This window comes from Physeter macrocephalus, chromosome 11, assembly GCF_002837175.3.
Source record: "Physeter macrocephalus isolate SW-GA chromosome 11, ASM283717v5, whole genome shotgun sequence".
NCBI classification, from domain to species: domain Eukaryota; kingdom Metazoa; phylum Chordata; class Mammalia; order Artiodactyla; family Physeteridae; genus Physeter; species Physeter macrocephalus.
Window position 1 is genome coordinate 9,326,868 of NC_041224.1, and position 16,996 is coordinate 9,343,863.

Here is a 16,996-nt window from a genome sequence, read left to right on the forward strand (position 1 = left end):
AGTATAGCTGTTTAATGTTAAAAATAGGCATCTCATGCGTAAGTCAAAAATGAGCATGTGTCCAAGATTTTAACCAACTTGGTAATTAATGAAGGAACCAGTAAGACACTAATAAGACTAGTTCAAAAGACACTTTGGATGGATGGATGGATAGATAGATAGATGTAAACAGTTGGTTAAGAATGGTAACATTTGTTAATAGATGCAAAACAGGTTAATATCTTATGGGGCAATTAAACGTAATCTTTGAGATTATCTTTTATATCTTTATTGTAGAAATGAATTATTTCTCTAGTGAAACAAAATTTATTTGCCTTGTTGTGGGCAAGAATCAACTGCATTGCTATCAGTTTTTGCACGATAACTTCTCCTCTTATATCTCTTAGATATAAAATTACCTAGATATAAAAGTCAACCAGAGGTGCACAACCCTATAGAATTAGATAATCTCCAAAGGGGTTTCCAGCCCTTTGCTGAAAGGACGCTCTGTAATCGTTTTCCCCCATTTCCAAATCTTGGACAATTTCTCCTGACTTCCTTTGGAATTTTATTTATCTTCCCTCCCTTTCTCTCTCCCTTCATTATTTCTTTCCCTCTTTCCTCTTCAGATATTTATTGATCATTTATTGTATTCTAGATCAGCACTGACCAATAGAACTTTTTTTTTTTCTGATGTAGACCATTTTTAAAGTCTTTATTGAATCTGTTACAATATTGCTTCTGTTTTATGCTTTGGTTTTTTGGCCGCGAGGCATGTGGGATCTTAGCTCCCTGACCAGGGATCGAACCCGCAGCCCCTGCATTGGAAGGCGAAGTCTTAACCACTGGACCACCAGGGAAGTCCCAGAACTTTCAATGATGACAGAAAGTTCTATGTCCCTGCTTTCCAGTACGGTAGCCACTAACTACGTGTGGCAATTGAACAGGTGAAATTTGGCCAGGAGGACTAAAGAGTTTTTAATTGATTTAACGTTGACTAGTTAAAATCTAAATAGCCACGTGTGACACTGAGGACCGTCATGGAAGGCACAGTTCTGACGCTGTGTGCGGTGCATCAATACGTAAGCTTCCGTGTCCCTCACCTCCCATCCCTCCTGCCCTCTAAGGTTTATGTACTCACAGAGAATTTAAGGCAGGTATGAACGCACTGTTCTAGAAGGCAGCTGATGCTCTGTGGTCTCGGAGAAGAGACTACGTCTCGCTGGGCTGGTCTGTAAAGGCTTTAGACAGCAGTGGATGAAACTTCGACTTGCCAAGTTGTCAGAGAAAGACCTTCCAAGGGGAGGGGACAGGATGGCCAAAGTCAGGAGGTAGGTACATGTTTAGGGACTGAGGAGTCATCCTGGCAGGCCACGGCCCAAAGCTCAAGTAGGCAGGCTGGGAAATCTCAAGCTTTCTAGAAAGGAAAGGGGCTTGGAAACAGCCTGTAAAGTGCTCTGAAATCACTGATGATCTCAAGACCTTCTCCTATAAAAGTTCTGGGAAATCACTAAACGCCCGGGGGCAGGGGTGGGCATGGACAGGGCCAGATCTTTTATTATTAGAAAGCTCCATAAAGACAGCATGGAAGATGGATTGGAAGGCAGGGGCCACCAACGTGCAGGAGACGGGTGGGAAGGCTGTTAAAAATCATCGACGTGTCATACAGAGTGAAGTAAGTCAGAAAGAGAAAAACAAATACCGTATGCTAACACATATATATATGTAACCCCCCCAAAAAATGATTCTGAACAACCTAGGGGTAGGACAGGAATAAAGATGTAGATGTAGAGAATGGACTTGAGGACACGGGGAGGGGGAAGGGTAAGCCGGGACGAAGCGAGAGAGTGGCATGGACATATATACACTACCAAATGTAAGATAGATAGCTAGTGGGAAGCAGCCGCATAGCACAGGGAGATCAGCTCGGGGCTTTCTGGCCACCTAGAGGGGTGGGATAGGGAGGGTGGGAGGGAGACGCAAGAGGGAGGGGATATGGGGATATATGTATATGTATGGCTGATTCACTTTGTTATACAGCAGTAACTAACACACCATTGTAAAGCAGTTATACTCCAATAAAGACGTTAAAAAAAAAATCATCGATGTGAGAGGTAACAGGGTCTGCATCAGAAGGGTGGTAATCAATGAGGTGGGTTACATCCATCTGACGTTGCTATAGCCCAGGAAGGGGTTTATTTTTTATAAATATAAATTATATTTATATAAGTTTATGTATGTATCTGTGTGCGTATATATATATATACACATATATATTTTTATATATTTGTATAATATAATATATAGTTACATATAAATATATTTATATATTTATGTATATTTATATATTCATGTATATAATACATATATTTATATGATATTATAATATATTTATGTATAAATAATATATATTTATAGACAAAGAATGTATTATATATATATATTTGTAATAACACATTTCTTCAAGTGCTTTTTGAACAGAATGACTATTGGGGTGTACTTAGACACGACCCCCCTGGCTCTGACCATAACAAGTAAGAGGAAGAATTACTTTAGGTCCTAGAGCCAGCTTTGTGAATCTCTCTGACATCCTCAGAGCAGGCTTTTGATGACATATACAGGGTCAACCCTGGACAAAATTGTTACATATTAAACGTTTGAGAGTATTCGGCATGCCTTTTCCCTATCTATCCTGCATAACTAACATGGATTTAATGTATTAACTCATTATGTACCTGGCACTTCTTTAGGGTCTTTAAATATTTTATTAGTTTTCTGTTCGTTTGTGTTTGTTTTCTGGAGCTGGGGTAACAAATTACCACCAGTTCAAAGGCTTTAAAACAACACAAATGTATTATATTACAGTTATGAAGATTAGAAATCTGACACAGTCCTCATGGGGCTAAAAATCAAGGTATCAGCAGGGCTGTGTCTCTTTCTGGAAGCTCTGGGGGGGATCCATTTCTTTGCCTTTTCCAGCTTCTCCAGGCTGCCAGTATTCCTTGGCTCTTTGCCCCTCCCTTCATTGTAAAGAGAGCCATCGTAGGTCAAGTTCTTCTCCCAATACTTCACTTCACTTTGACCTTCTCTTCTGCCTTCTTTCACTTCTAAGGATCCTTGTGAGTACAGTGGACCCACACAGATAATCCCGTATCATCTCCCTATTTCAATAATCTCCCTGATTTGCAACCTTAATTCCATCTGCAACCTAATTCTCCTTTGCCATCAACCCACCTCAAGGTCCTTAAAGGTAATCGACTGCAAAGGCCCGTTCAACACATAAGGTGACACATTCACAGATTCCTGGGATTAGGATGTGGGCATCTTTATTCTGCTTCCTACAAATGCATTATTTCCTTTGATTCTCACCACACTGTTAGCATGATTATCCCCATTCTACAGAATCTCACTGCACTATGACAGTGATTCTTCTGTGTTGTGGATAATGAACCCAGTGCTTAGGGAACTTGAAGGCAGCAACCTGTAGCACACACAGCTTGTACAGTGGCAGTGCTATAGGACTGGAGCCCGTGTCTGTCTCTCACGCTTAACCTCTTCACCACTAAACCACACGAATTCCCACAAATGTCACTTTCTCCTGATTACTCCTTTTCTCCCTCAGCGTTTTATTCTCTCTAACCTACCCCAGAAAAGCATTACACCTGGAAGGTATGTCAAACTTGTTGCATTTTTAAAGCATCATGCTTCAAATCATATCCTTCTAGGGGTACTTGCTTTTGCCAACATGAAGGTCTAAGAACAAAGGTCAGAAACTGATGGAGAAACTAGCAAATTCAGAAGGGATATTTCGAGCTTGGGGCTTTCTCAGCACTTCTGGGCTATAGATGATTGTCTGCTTTGCTTCCTGAGAGGAGAGCCTGGATCCCATGCAAAGGCTGCTTGAGAAGAAGGGGTGATAAGATTTTGAGAGTGATTTAGGGTAATTTCAGATGGCGCCTTGCTGCCCTTCTCCTCCTGGGAGCCATCCACTTACAGGATCAAAAGACAAACCGGCCACATATATTCAACATTAGTTCCCTTTTTTTAAAAAAAAGTTTATTTTTAAAAAAGAGAGAAAAGCTAAAATGCTAGGATGGATCGCATTATCAGACATCTGCACAGAGTTTAGATGAGCTCATTATGGAAATTCAAGAGTATCGGGCACATTTGGAAGCTCATTTCTGAAAAGGTATAGTCCTGTTACTAAGGTAAAAAGGTATCGTGCTATGGTCCATTTGTTTGTTTTTTTGCCTTGACCTCCTTCATCAGCTAAAAGTACAACCAATCCAGGTGGGTTCTGCTGGGTAGCATTTGGTCTTTTGATGTGAAAGCTGGTTGGGCAGGTGTGTTGAACTTGGGAGATTTAATTGAGCTGTACACTTATGATCTGTGTGCTTTCTGTGTGTTGTACGCTAATCAATAAAAAAGACACGAATGACAGAGTGAGAACGAGGGAACGAACTCAATAAAGGAAGCAGGACTGCTGGGGAGCAGAGTCTGATTTATCCTGAAGTTATGAGGCTTAGTTCCTGGGCCCCTCACCACCCCTCTGGGTTCCAATCAATGTCAGGGGTAGCTGGCAGCAGTTGAGTTTTCTAGGTGGAAGGGGAAGCCAGATTGCAATTGGAAATTTCTTAAAGAAAGAGATAAGGAATTAATTAGTAAGAATCCAGTGATTTCTTCCTTTATTTAAACACATATTCACTTTTTGATTTTAAAAAGCAAACCAACAGGACTTCCCTGGTGACGCAGTGGTTAAGAATCTGCCTGCCGATGCAGGGGACACGCGTTCGAGCCCTGGTCCGGGAAGAATCCACGTGCCATGGAGCAACTAAGCCTGTGCGCCACAACTACTGAGCCTGAGCTCTAGAGCCCATGAGCCATAACTACTGAGCCTGCGTGCCACAACTACTGAAGCCTGTGCGCCTAGAGCTGGTGCTCGGCAACAAGAGAAGCCACCACAATGAGAAGCCCGTGCACCGCAACGAAGAGCAGCCCCCGCTTGCCACAACTAGAGAAAGCCCGCGCACAGCAACCAAGACCCAATGCAGCCAAAAATAAATAAATAAATTTATCTATATATTTTTAAAAAAGCAAACCAACAAAAACAAATGAACTCACCACTTGCCCTTGTAGAAATCACAATGCTGTGACAGAAGCAGCCCTGCATGGAGGAGGAGGAGGAGGAGGAAAGACTACATTGAAATCCATGTGAAGCAGGAAAGACAAATAATTTGAACCACTGCTGCACTGATTTCCAAACAGAAAAGTGCCAAACGTCCTGGGAGGTTCTTGTGGATGGTAATGTCTTTTGAAATCCCTACCCTCATGGAATTTACTTTCTAAAGTCGGGGTGGAGAAAGACTGACAAAAACAAGCACAGTATATCGCACTTAAAAGGGAACAAGTGCTATGGAGAAAAATAAACCAGGGAACTAGGAAAGGGAGGGTGGTGGTAGTGGTACTAGAAGCGTGGTGTGATTTTTTAAATGAGGTGAACAGGTAAGTCTTCACTGAAAGATGAAATTTAAACAGACCCCTGAAAAATCAGAGTCCTGTGGTCATCTGTGGGGATGCATCAAGGTAAGGGGAATAGCAGGTGCAAAGGCCCAGAGGCAGGAGTCCAGAAGCAGCCAGTAGCTAGAGCAGAGTTGAGGAGGGGTGAGTGGAAGGAAAAGTGTTCACAGAGGGAGCAGATCTTGTAGGTTTCCTAAGCCATTGCGAGGAGTTTGGTTTTTACTCTGGGTGGTTTGGGGAGAATCTGATCAGAGGAGTGGTATAATCCAATTGTAACTCAGTAACAGCAACATAATTTAAAAATGGACAAAGGATTTGACTAGACATTGCTCTGAAGAAGATACACAAATGGCCAACAAACACATAGAAAGATGCTCAACATAAATCAGCCATTAAGGAAATGGAAATCAAACCCATTGAATCTTTCTGGTATTATACAAATTGAGAAGAGACAGTCTGAGGGTAGATGTGGAAGCAGGGAAAAAGAGTTAGGAGCCTAAGCAATAATCCAGGTAAAAGATGATACTGCTGTTGGTGAGAGTGTAAAATGGTGCAGCTATTTTGGAAAACAGCTTGGAATTTTCTCAAAATTTAAGCATGGAGTGACCATATGACCCAGCAATTTGATTCCTAGGTATATAACTAAGAGCACTGAAAACTGTTCATACAAAAACATGTACGTGAATGTTCATGGAAGCATCATTCAAGATAGTAAAAAGTGGGGCTTCCCCGGTGGCGCAGTGGTTGAGAGTCCGCCTGTCAATGCAGGAGACACGGGCTCGTGCCCCGGTCTGGGAAGATCCCACGTGCCGTGGAGCGGCTGGGCCCGTGAGCCGTGGCCGCTGGGCCTGCGCGCCCGGAGCCTGTGCTCCGCAACGGGAGAGGCCACAACAGTGAGAGGCCCGCGTACCGCAAAAAAAAAAAAAAAAAAAAAAAAAAGATAGTAAAAAGTGGAAACGACGCAAATAGCTATCAACTGATGGATGATAAACAAAATATGGCATATCCATACAAATGGAATATAATTTGGCACCAAAAATACTACATAATACGGTACATACACCAACATGGATGAACCTTGAAAATGTTATGCTAAGTGAGAGAAGCCAGTCATGAAAGATCGCATATTGTATGATTCTATTTAAGTGAAATGTTCAGAATAGGTAAATCCATAGAGACAGAAAGTAGGTTAGTAGTTTCCAGGAGTTTGGGGAAGGCGGAAAGGGAGAGTAACTACTAATAGGTACAAAGTTTCTCTTTGGGGGGAATCAAAAGGTTCTGATCAGAGAGCGGTGATGGCTGCAAATATACTAAAAACCACTGAATTATACATTTTAAAAGGGTATGTTTAATGGGGTGTGAGAATTGTATCTTAATTTTAAAAAGAAAAAGAAAAAAAAAGAATGAAGGTTCTCAAAAGCTAAGTTATTCTTAAAAGAAGATCTATAAGGGGGGACATGTATCAATTATTAAGACTTACCATATAGTCACAGTAATAACAGTACGGCAGCAAAGTAGACCCACAGAACAGAAAAAAGAGGTCAGAGGCAGATTCATGTATAGAGGGGAACTTAATGTATAGTAAAATGGCATCATTAATCAATGGAGAAAGAATCCATTATCTAGCAGCTAGTATTAGGAAGAAAAACAAACCTTAATTAATATCCAGCACCGGACAGGTGGACACCAAATGGATTAAAGACCTAAAGTTATTAGAAAACACAGAGGAATATTTTTTGTGACTTGAAAGGGGGAAAATTCTTAAAATCTCAGAAGTGCAAACAATAAAGCTAAAACTTGATGTGTTTGATCACATCAAAATTATGAATTTCTGTTCAGCAAAGAACATCATGGACAAAACTCATAGACTGATAAAATGGAAAAGTTATCTGTAATGCCTGACACTGACAAAGGATTCATATTCCTGAATACAAGAGACACTTTCATATGAACCAAGAAAAAGATAACAACTCTAATAGAAAAAGTCAACAAAGGATACAGAGGCAGTTTATAGCAGAGGAAAGTCACATGACTATAAGCATATGAAACAAGGTTGAAACGCAGTAGACAGAAAAGCACAAATTAAAACAACAAGGAGGCACTGCCTAATAAATTGATTGGAAAAGTTAGAAAGTTGGAAAATGGTAAATGCTATCAGGAATCTAAGGATACCTGAATCCTCGTGGACTCCTGGAAAAAAATGTAGACTGATACCATCATTCTGGGGAGTGACCAGGCACTTATATTCCCTGCCCTAGGAATCGCATTCCAGATATATATTCAAAGAAATCCTCCTATGAGTCCATAAGGAGAAGTATTTGAGCCTAATTATTGCAGTTTTTTGCGGGGGGGAATATCAGGAAGGTATAGGCAATCTTGCTATATCTCACTGGGAGAGTAAGTAAAATGTACTCTTTCTAAGATTCACATGCACCCATGTGCGTACACGCACTTACATACAACGTGTTAAGTGCTCCATAGCCTGAAGAATAAATCTTTCTTTCTGTAAATCTGATTTGTCTAAGTCTATTCCTAATTCTAATCAGAGACAATTTCATGTTTTTCTTAGGTCACAGCTCACCTACCCCACATATCACTTATCACATCAGGTACCACACCATATAACATGGTTTCTAAAACCTACCCTCTCCTAAAACACACAGGTCATAAGAGCTATGCTTTTGCAGCTTTCCACATTCTGAATTTGTAATGCAGGAACAAGCTGGTTCCTTTGTTATCCTGAGAGCCCTGAAGTCACACTTGATTCTTACCCGTTTTCCTTCCAAGAGGCTAGACCTCCTTTCAAAATCAGAGCCTAAAAAACAGGAGCTCTTGTTCTATTGACAGACTTCCTGTGATGGCTGCCCACCTAAACTACAGAGCATCAGTTTTCTGGATCTTACTCCCTTTCCTTTCAAGTTGAGCCCCTTGTAATTCAGCTCATATACTCACCAGCTCTTGACTTTGATCAGGATAGGAGCCTGCCAAGTTCCACTAGACCTTGAATTTTGCCTACTGAGATGAAGTCTAACTGGCACCTAGGCACGTTCTTTATTCAGTACCTTGATCTAGATGGCTCACCTGTTGTCAGGTCCCGGCCACCTCTACCCGCCTTTCGTTCTTACTTGAAGAGTGGACCGCAGTGCCCAGTGCGGTAGGCTAAAGAATGGCCCCCGCGTTAGGTCCTTGACCTATTTCTGGGACCTGGGAATGTTACCTTATATGGCAAAAGGGACTTTGCAGATGTGACTAACTTAGAGATCTTTCGACGAGGGGTGTTGTCTTGGAGTATACAATGGGCCCAGTGTAATCACAATGGTCTCCGAAAGAGGGATGAAAGAAGAGTCCAGGAGGAGGAGATAGAGTGATGCAGGCAGAGACTTCAGTGACGCTCTCTGAAGATCAGTGAGGGGCCACAAGCCAAGGGATATAGGCAGCCACTCAAAGATGAAACACCCAGGGAAACAGCAGAGCCCCGGGAGGAACCAGGTCTGTCAACACATTGACTTTAGCCCGGTGACACTGACTGTGAAGTTCTGACCTTCAGAACAGTGAGAGAATTAATTTAAGCCATTAAGTCTGTGGTCATTTGTTACAGCAGCAATGGGAAACGAATACACCAATAATCACTCTCACAGTGTCATACCAGAGACCTCCTAATCATAAAACTGAAGATCTTTTCCTTTTCTCCTTCCTTCCTAACGTCTCTTGGGATTTTAAGGGGAAACACCCAGATCTGGTTCTAATTAGTGTTTCCATGCAAGAATTCTTTCTTGGCATTCCTCAGAAAATTTATGTTTTCCTAAATCCTGAGAAAAATCAGTTGAGCAATTGGGGAAAGGGGGAAAGTATTATCATCCTCCAGCAAGAATTAAAGCTTAACCGTCAACGTCAGAGAGGAGAATTTACGATCTAATCGGTCTTGCCCGTAGCAGTTGCCGTATTATAAGTGTTTGCTTCTGGCCCTGTCTGCTGCTAACAGTGAGTCATTCTGGAACATAAAAGAAATATTAATAAGCTTATACACATTGTATGCTTTATTTAAATCCTATGAAGAATGATTTAAGAAATAAGTTTTAGAAGCAAATAAATCCTTAAATTGACAGTTTCTACAAAAGACTCTTTGACGTTCTGTTAATCTTGCTAAGAGATCCAAACATTACATTATTTGAATATAAGCCAATACTGTTTGCTGGCATTTCCAGTGTTTGAACATTCACTATATAAATTCTACTAAATTTAATATTTGTTTATTAAACAAAAATTTTTAGATATCCATAAAAATGAGGTAAGTACATAAAGAATGTTGGATCTATTTTAAGAATAAGTTATGACTTGGGGGAATTCTTGAGAAATTCTGTAAATTATGGTATCTCATTCCTGAACCCCCCAAATCTGTATCTGTCAGGACTTTAGAAGCACTAGTTCAAATCCCTCCTCTATCATTTTACTAGTTGCACAGTCTTGGGCAAATTACGATTTTGAGCTTAAATGTCCTCATCAATCAAAAGGGGACAATATTACCATATAGGTTTGCTGCAAGAATTAAATAACATTATATATGGCAAGTGCCTGAGACATAAGTCTTCCAAAAAAAGTTCAGGAAACCGTAGGGGTACGTTTTCATCATCTTGGACTTGGCAAAAGATTTTTAGATACAACACCAAAACACAAGCAACTAAAGATAAACTAGATAAACTGAACTTCAGCAAAATTAAAAACTTTGTGCATCAAAAGACATTGCCAAGAAAGTGAAAACACAACTGACAGACTGGGAGAAAATACTTGCAAATTGTATCTCTGGTATACCTGACCATATTTCCAGAATATATAACAAGATTCTAATTTTCAACAATGAAACAACAAACCACCCAAAGGTGGCAAAGGACTTGAATAGATATTTCTACAAAGAAGATATACAAATGACCAATAAGCACGTGAAAAGATGCTCTCAGTGTCCTTCATCATTAGGGAAATGCAAATCAAAACCACAGTGAGATACCATTTTACACCCACTAGGATGGAAATAATAATAATAATTTTAAAAATGGAGAATAATGTGTTGGTGAGGATGTGGAGAAATTAGAACCCTTCTACACTGCCGGTGGGAACATAAAATGGAGCAACTCTTGTTGAAAACATTTTGTCAATTCCTCCAAAAGCTAAACATAGTATCACCATATGACCTAGCAATTCCCCTCCTGGGTATATACCCAAAAGAATCGAAAGCAGGGATCCGAACAGACACTTATATGACAATATTCACTGCAGCATTATTCACAAGAGCCAAAATGTGGAAGCAACCCAGGTGTCCATCGATGGGTGAATAGAAAAACAAAATATGGTTTATCCAAACAATTGAATATTATTCAGTCATAAAAAGGAGGGAAGTTCTGATACACGCTACAACTTGGATGAATCTTGAAAGTGTTAAGCTGAGTGAAATAAGCCAGACACAAAAGGACAAATCCTGTATCATTACATTTATATGAAATCTCTAGAATAGACGAATTCAGAGCCAGAGAGTAGATTAGAGGTTACCCAGGCTGCCAGGACATGGGGAGTTATTGCTCGATGGCTCTAGGGTTTCTGTTGGGGTGATGAAAGAAGTTTGAAGTTTAAGTGATGGTGGTAGCACAAAACTGTAAGTAATGCCACTGAATTGTACACTTAGAAATGGTTAAAATGGCAAATTTTATGTTAAATATATTTTATAATAACAACAAAAAAGAAGAATTTGGGAAAAAAACCCATAAAACGAAACCCCCTACACGGTTCAACAGGCTAATGAATTTGAAATGTAGTTTGAAACCTTTTTCTCATCCTTGCTCTAGGGCAGAGACACAAGTCCCATGGGTCTTAGCCCAGCTTTCTGAGGAAAAGCAGACCTTGAGACAAGGCATTTCTCAAAGGTATTTATTTTGGGAAGAGATCCCAGGAAATAGGAGGGGAATAGTGCAGAGAATGAAACAGAAAATAAGGGCAGCAGTTCCATAAGTACATTCTGGGCTCAGTCGTGCTGGACAGTCCTAGGAGCTGTGGAGACTGCTACCCAGAGGGTAGCATTTATCACCCACATCCTTCCCCACGGGGGACAGGTTGCCACGCGGGTGAATGTTCCTGCACGTCCAGGCTGGCAGGATGGGGTATCTGCGAGGGGCCTTCCCTCCCATCCTGCTGCAGTGTCAGAGAAGTGCCAGGCCAGAAACTGAAAAAGATAGCTGAAGCCAAAGCAGGTGCCACCAGGTGACATCTGGGGTAAGAGTGGGCCACAGAGGGGCCCCAAAGAAGCATGGTGCGCCCAGACGTGGGATTATAATTCTTCCCCTGCTGCAAAGCCCTTGTCAGGAAAACTTGAACATATTTAGATCAGAAATCTAGAGTAACTCCATCCTATCTATCAAGTGACGTTTAAAACTATTAAATGAGATTTCTGAAGCCTCCACAATTTTACCTCAATTTATCCATCCTCAATTCTTTGATGACTCAACTCTATGTATGTCTGTGTTCCAGCCCCACTACTCAGCATTTCCCAAACACGGGACAATTTCCTTCATTTGCACGTTTGCTTGGCTCGTTCCTACCATTTAGAAATCCCTTCTATCCTTAAAAAAACCGTCTGCTCTTAAAGGAATAGATCAAACCTCTCCTCTACCAAAAAGTCCTTTCTGAGAACAGGACAGAGGTGAATCAGGGCGTGGCTAACGACTTGGGGCGTGGCTAACGACTTGGGGCGTGGCTAATGTATAGGGCATGGCTGGCCAGGCGGGTTTCCTGGAGCTCTGGACAGAGTAGTACAGGATGAACCCTACTGTATATACAGTGTATGGAGTCAGGAGGTCAAGATGTCACAAGGGCAGGCATGAGAAAAATGGTTCAAAGAAAAGTAGCCAAGAAGTTTAAATGGAGAGGCAAGAAAGCACAGCATTAAATAAGGTGGAAAACCCAGAGGATGTGATAAGCAAGGAACGAGAGCCGAAAGAATGGGGCTCCAGCCAGTGGACAGATTCATTTAAAGGGGCGGAGCTGGAACTGAGTCTCTGGTCAGAAGTTCCCTCTTCCTACGCGTTAGCCCATATGGCAATCCACATCTGTCCTATGTCTCTCGACACACCTTGCGTCAAGATGATAGCTATTGGCACGTTTGCTTTATCTCCGCTTACAGACGGTAAGTTCCTTGAGAGCTAGGATCATGCTTTTTCTACGCTACACAGGAAAAGGCACAGTGTCTTTCCAAGTGGAAGTTCAATCGATATATGTCGGACTGGATTAACATTACACACCAAAATAATTTTGGCAAAACGAAACGTAGAGTTAGATATATAATCCCGTTCCAAATTTCAATTAGTCAGATAGGAAATGCCATAAATAATAGCTGTCTGGGGTATTCGGAAGGAAGCAGGGCAGAACTGATATTTTAAGTATTGCCTATATGTCAAACTCTGTGCTACATGTGTTTATATATCTTATTTAATTTAATCCTCGTGGTTGTACTACTTTACAGATGGGGAAACTGATGGTCTAGACGCTATCCAGAGTTATCCAAGTAGAAAGTGGCTATCTGATCCCAAAGACTCTGATCTCATTAGCACCAAAGATGCTCATGATAAGATGTCGGTAAAAAAGTGCATAAACAAATGTCTTCCATCTTTGAGATAATCACGGAGCTGAGATAACTCTGAAACAGAAAAGCCAAAAATAATGGCCGTAACGTCAGGGTCATGTGATTGTAGGTGACTTTTGTAAAATAAAAGTTCCAAACAGTCTGCAATCATGTTGCATTTCTGGTAAAATTTAATGCAAAAGAAGAGGCCGAGGGCAGTCTTCCTCATCGATAGTAAAATATCTTACTCATGACGTTTTGTTCTATTTTATGAGCCAAGCAGCACCAAGGACAGCAAAATGAGGGACCTTTGAACTTCATTCCTCAAAATTCTGCTTTGCTCTGATGGTGGTCTGATCAGCTCCAGCCCAAGCCCATTTTAAGAGGTATATGGGGCAGTACCCTCAAAGGAGGTTAGAATTTACAGGCATCTTGGCAATCAGCAAACTCAGCCTCCTTATTTTATAGATGAGGACTCCGGGAACAAGTGACCCTCAGTGAGGCAGGAGCCTGGAGTGAATGACGGCCTGAGGCCAGGGATAATGGCCTCTGATATTCCAGAGACATCAGCCTTGTGAAAGGCTGGGGGGAGGGGCCGTGACATCCCCCACCTTTCTGTGTCCATAGCCTTAGACTCCAGTTCCCTCTCCCAGTTCTTGCAAATCACTGAGACATCACAGTCCCTAGTACACACAACTGCTTGGTTTTTTTTTTTAATGAAAAGATAAAAAGAAAAATAAACCAAGTATAGAGGAGGAGGAAATAAGCCACAGACGAGCCCAAAGTGGGAAAAAGACAGGACATGCCTGCAGTTGGCTGATCTGCAACCTATGGGGTGGTTGGGTGTTAAGGATTGAATGTCTGTGTCCCCCCAGAATTCATATGTTGAAATCCTAACCCCTAAGGTGATGGTATTAGGAGATAGGGCTTTGGGGGAGGTAATTGGATCATGAGGGTGGAGCCCTCATGAATGAGATTAGTTCCCTTACTAAAGAGACCCCAGGGAGCTCCATCGCCCCTTCTGCCATGTGAGGACACAGCGAGAAGGCTGTCTATTGTCTGCAACCAGGAAGAGGGCCCTCACCAGAAGCCAGTTGTCCTGGTGCCCTGATCTTGGACATCCAGCCTCCAAAACCGTGAGGAGGAAATTTCTGTTAGTTGTAAACTACCCAGTCCACGGAACTTTGGACCAAGACACTGGGGATGCGAGGAGACCCCAGGTAGAATCTCTTCTCTGGCTGATCCAAAATGATCAGCTCCAAATGGGAGCTGAGAGGAGAGGAAGAAAAATAGCAGATGGAAATCCAGCTATGACTCTTCTGGACCCACCCCCAACATTCCTCTGCAAAGTGAGCCAAGCAGGAGGTGCTGTGCGCCAAAGCAAATTGATCACCACACGCTCTTCTCACCTGGACGCCCATCAGCGGAGGAGAGAACAAGCCCCCCGGGTATGAAATGATTTGCTCGGTCCCATTCAAGGTATGGCAGACCTGGAGCCGGAACCCGAGGCTGCGTGTTCCCTTTATATCCAGATGCTTCCCTAGCTCTGCTCCTCAAAGCCTCAGGTGTTTGCCAGGGGCGCCATTCATAGGTGTTCCACTCAACACCCTCCTTGAGCCAGAAAACTCCCTGCTAAGGTGGGGCTTCCTCGTGGGAGTTTGCTTGAAGAAAGGAGTCCGAGGCTGGGACACTCGGAAGCCACTTTCCCACTCGGTCCTGTCCCTGGAGTACTAAGTACCCCCTGACTCAACAAAGACATATTTTTTTCCTGCACCCAGTGGGGTTTCTTTTATTGTTTAGTGTTTCTCGGAACCAAAGAAGACCTGCAAACAGAACATACAGAAAACACCCACCACTCAGCCCCACGAGCCTCAGAAGCTATCACTCCAGCTGCAGAAGGGAATCAGAGAGCCCTTCAATGCCTGCCCCCCGGTCCCCCGCAAGCCCTGGGTCCTAAATTAAGGCAGCCTAGACGCCTGAACGGTGTGTGAGATAGGAGGAGCATTCTCAGTCATATTTGGAGGGCAGCCGTTAGGTCTGGCAAAGTGGGAGCGTGCTAGAAGGAAGATGCAGCCACTCTCTTGGGTTTCTCCTTTCTGTTCAGAAGTTCTGCAGGACGCCCTGGTTAGGGGAAGGGGGGCAAGGAGGGGGGTGATTTTGAGTCCCAGGCCCTGCGCCCCACGCCCGGCTGGTTGAGCTTCCCCTTGGGTGTTCCTCACGAGGGGTTCAGTGTCGCGGGAGAGCCGGAGCCAGGGGATCTGTCACCGTAAAGCACTAACACGAGGCAGGGCCCACTGCAGAGTTAACCTTATCTGAAAGGCATTACGCGATCAAGGGAGACTTGGCCATCCTCGCGCGGCCTGCTCAGCGGAAAGGGCCCGGGCGCCGACTGGCTCTGCCCCAGCGCGGATCGACTGGGCTAAATGGAGGGCTGGCAAACCTCCCGTCGGTGTGATGACCGAAGGGACACAAACCAGAGCCAGGCCGGCTAAGCTAAGGCCGTTCAAAGGAGAAATATTTAGATTTTACATTTTAAACAGTCCCCGAGGGAGTCACAATGTGTTTTTCATCTCGCCTGGGTTTAAGAACTAAGCGTCCTCGAGAGGCAAAGCAGGCCCCGCGAGCGGCGGATTCAAGCGAGAGGGGTGTGCTTATCGTGGAGATCAAGGTCACAGCCTTCCAAGGCGGACGAGGCCGTCCGCACAGACACACGCCGCGGCGCTTCCTCGGAAGGAGAGGGAAACGGCGGCCTAACGAGGGCCGCGCACCCCGTCCCACCCCTGGCTCTCTGGACGCAAAGCAGCTCAAACGTCACCTGTGTCCCCATGCTGCTTCTGGATGATTATGTAGCGCTGATGCCCGTTTCCAGCCATGCGTTTCTCGAGACGGTGGGGGGATGGTTCACCGATTTGTGCAGAGGGAGGATGAGGAACATTCTAGAAGAACCCACAAAGAGCGCGGGGAAAGGCAGGTAAACTTCCGATCCGGGCTGGCCTGCTGCGCGCAGTGTGGGAGGAAATCGGGCTGCTTTAGACAGGAAGGCTCCGCAGAGAGAAGGGTGACTACGTCCCTGTGGGATCAGAGAGAGACTGGCGTAGACCAGTTGTTCTCCGGAGAGAGAAAGGACCACCCAAGTGGATGAACAGAGCGAGACCTGGATGTTAGGTCGGCGGAAGAAGTCGGTATCTAAAGAAACGAGGGAAAGAGCCAACATGCAGGATGTCTCAGCGGGTGAATCACCCTCCTCCTCTCCGTACTGGGTACAGCCTTCAGCTCCGTGGGAGATACCAGGACCGTCCACCACAAGCTTCACGCGAGGCCTGCAGGAGCCCTGCCAGGGTGGGGGTCCCAGCTTCCTCCCTCTCCAGCCGTGTGACTTTGGCCAAGTCATTTTATCTCTGGGAGTCAGCGTCCCTATCTGAGAAATGGGGGAAAGAACAGTATTTTTTCTTTTTAAATTTAAATAAGCATGTATAGCACTTACTACGTGCCAGAAACGATTCCAGCTACTGACAAGTATTTACGCATGGATTCATTACATTTAAATAGGTAGCAAAGGCTGTTGGGAAGGTTAAATGAAATAATAGAGGTAATTATTGATAAAACAGCACCCAAAATATAGAAAGTGCTTGGCAAATGTTGCAAATGTTGTTGTTGTTATTATTATTGTTTTCGAATGGACTCGGTTTAAGCTGGTAACTGGTCTGATAACAAAATCTTATTAACGGAAGTGACAAAATAATAGCTCTCATTTATGGACTGCTCATCACATGCCAGGAACTGAGGTGGGTTTGCTTACACAGATCATTGACCCGGAGAGGCAGAAAGTGCTACATCCATGATGAGGGCTGAGGCTCAGAGAAGTCAAGGAACTGGTTCAAGTAGCCACAGCAAGTA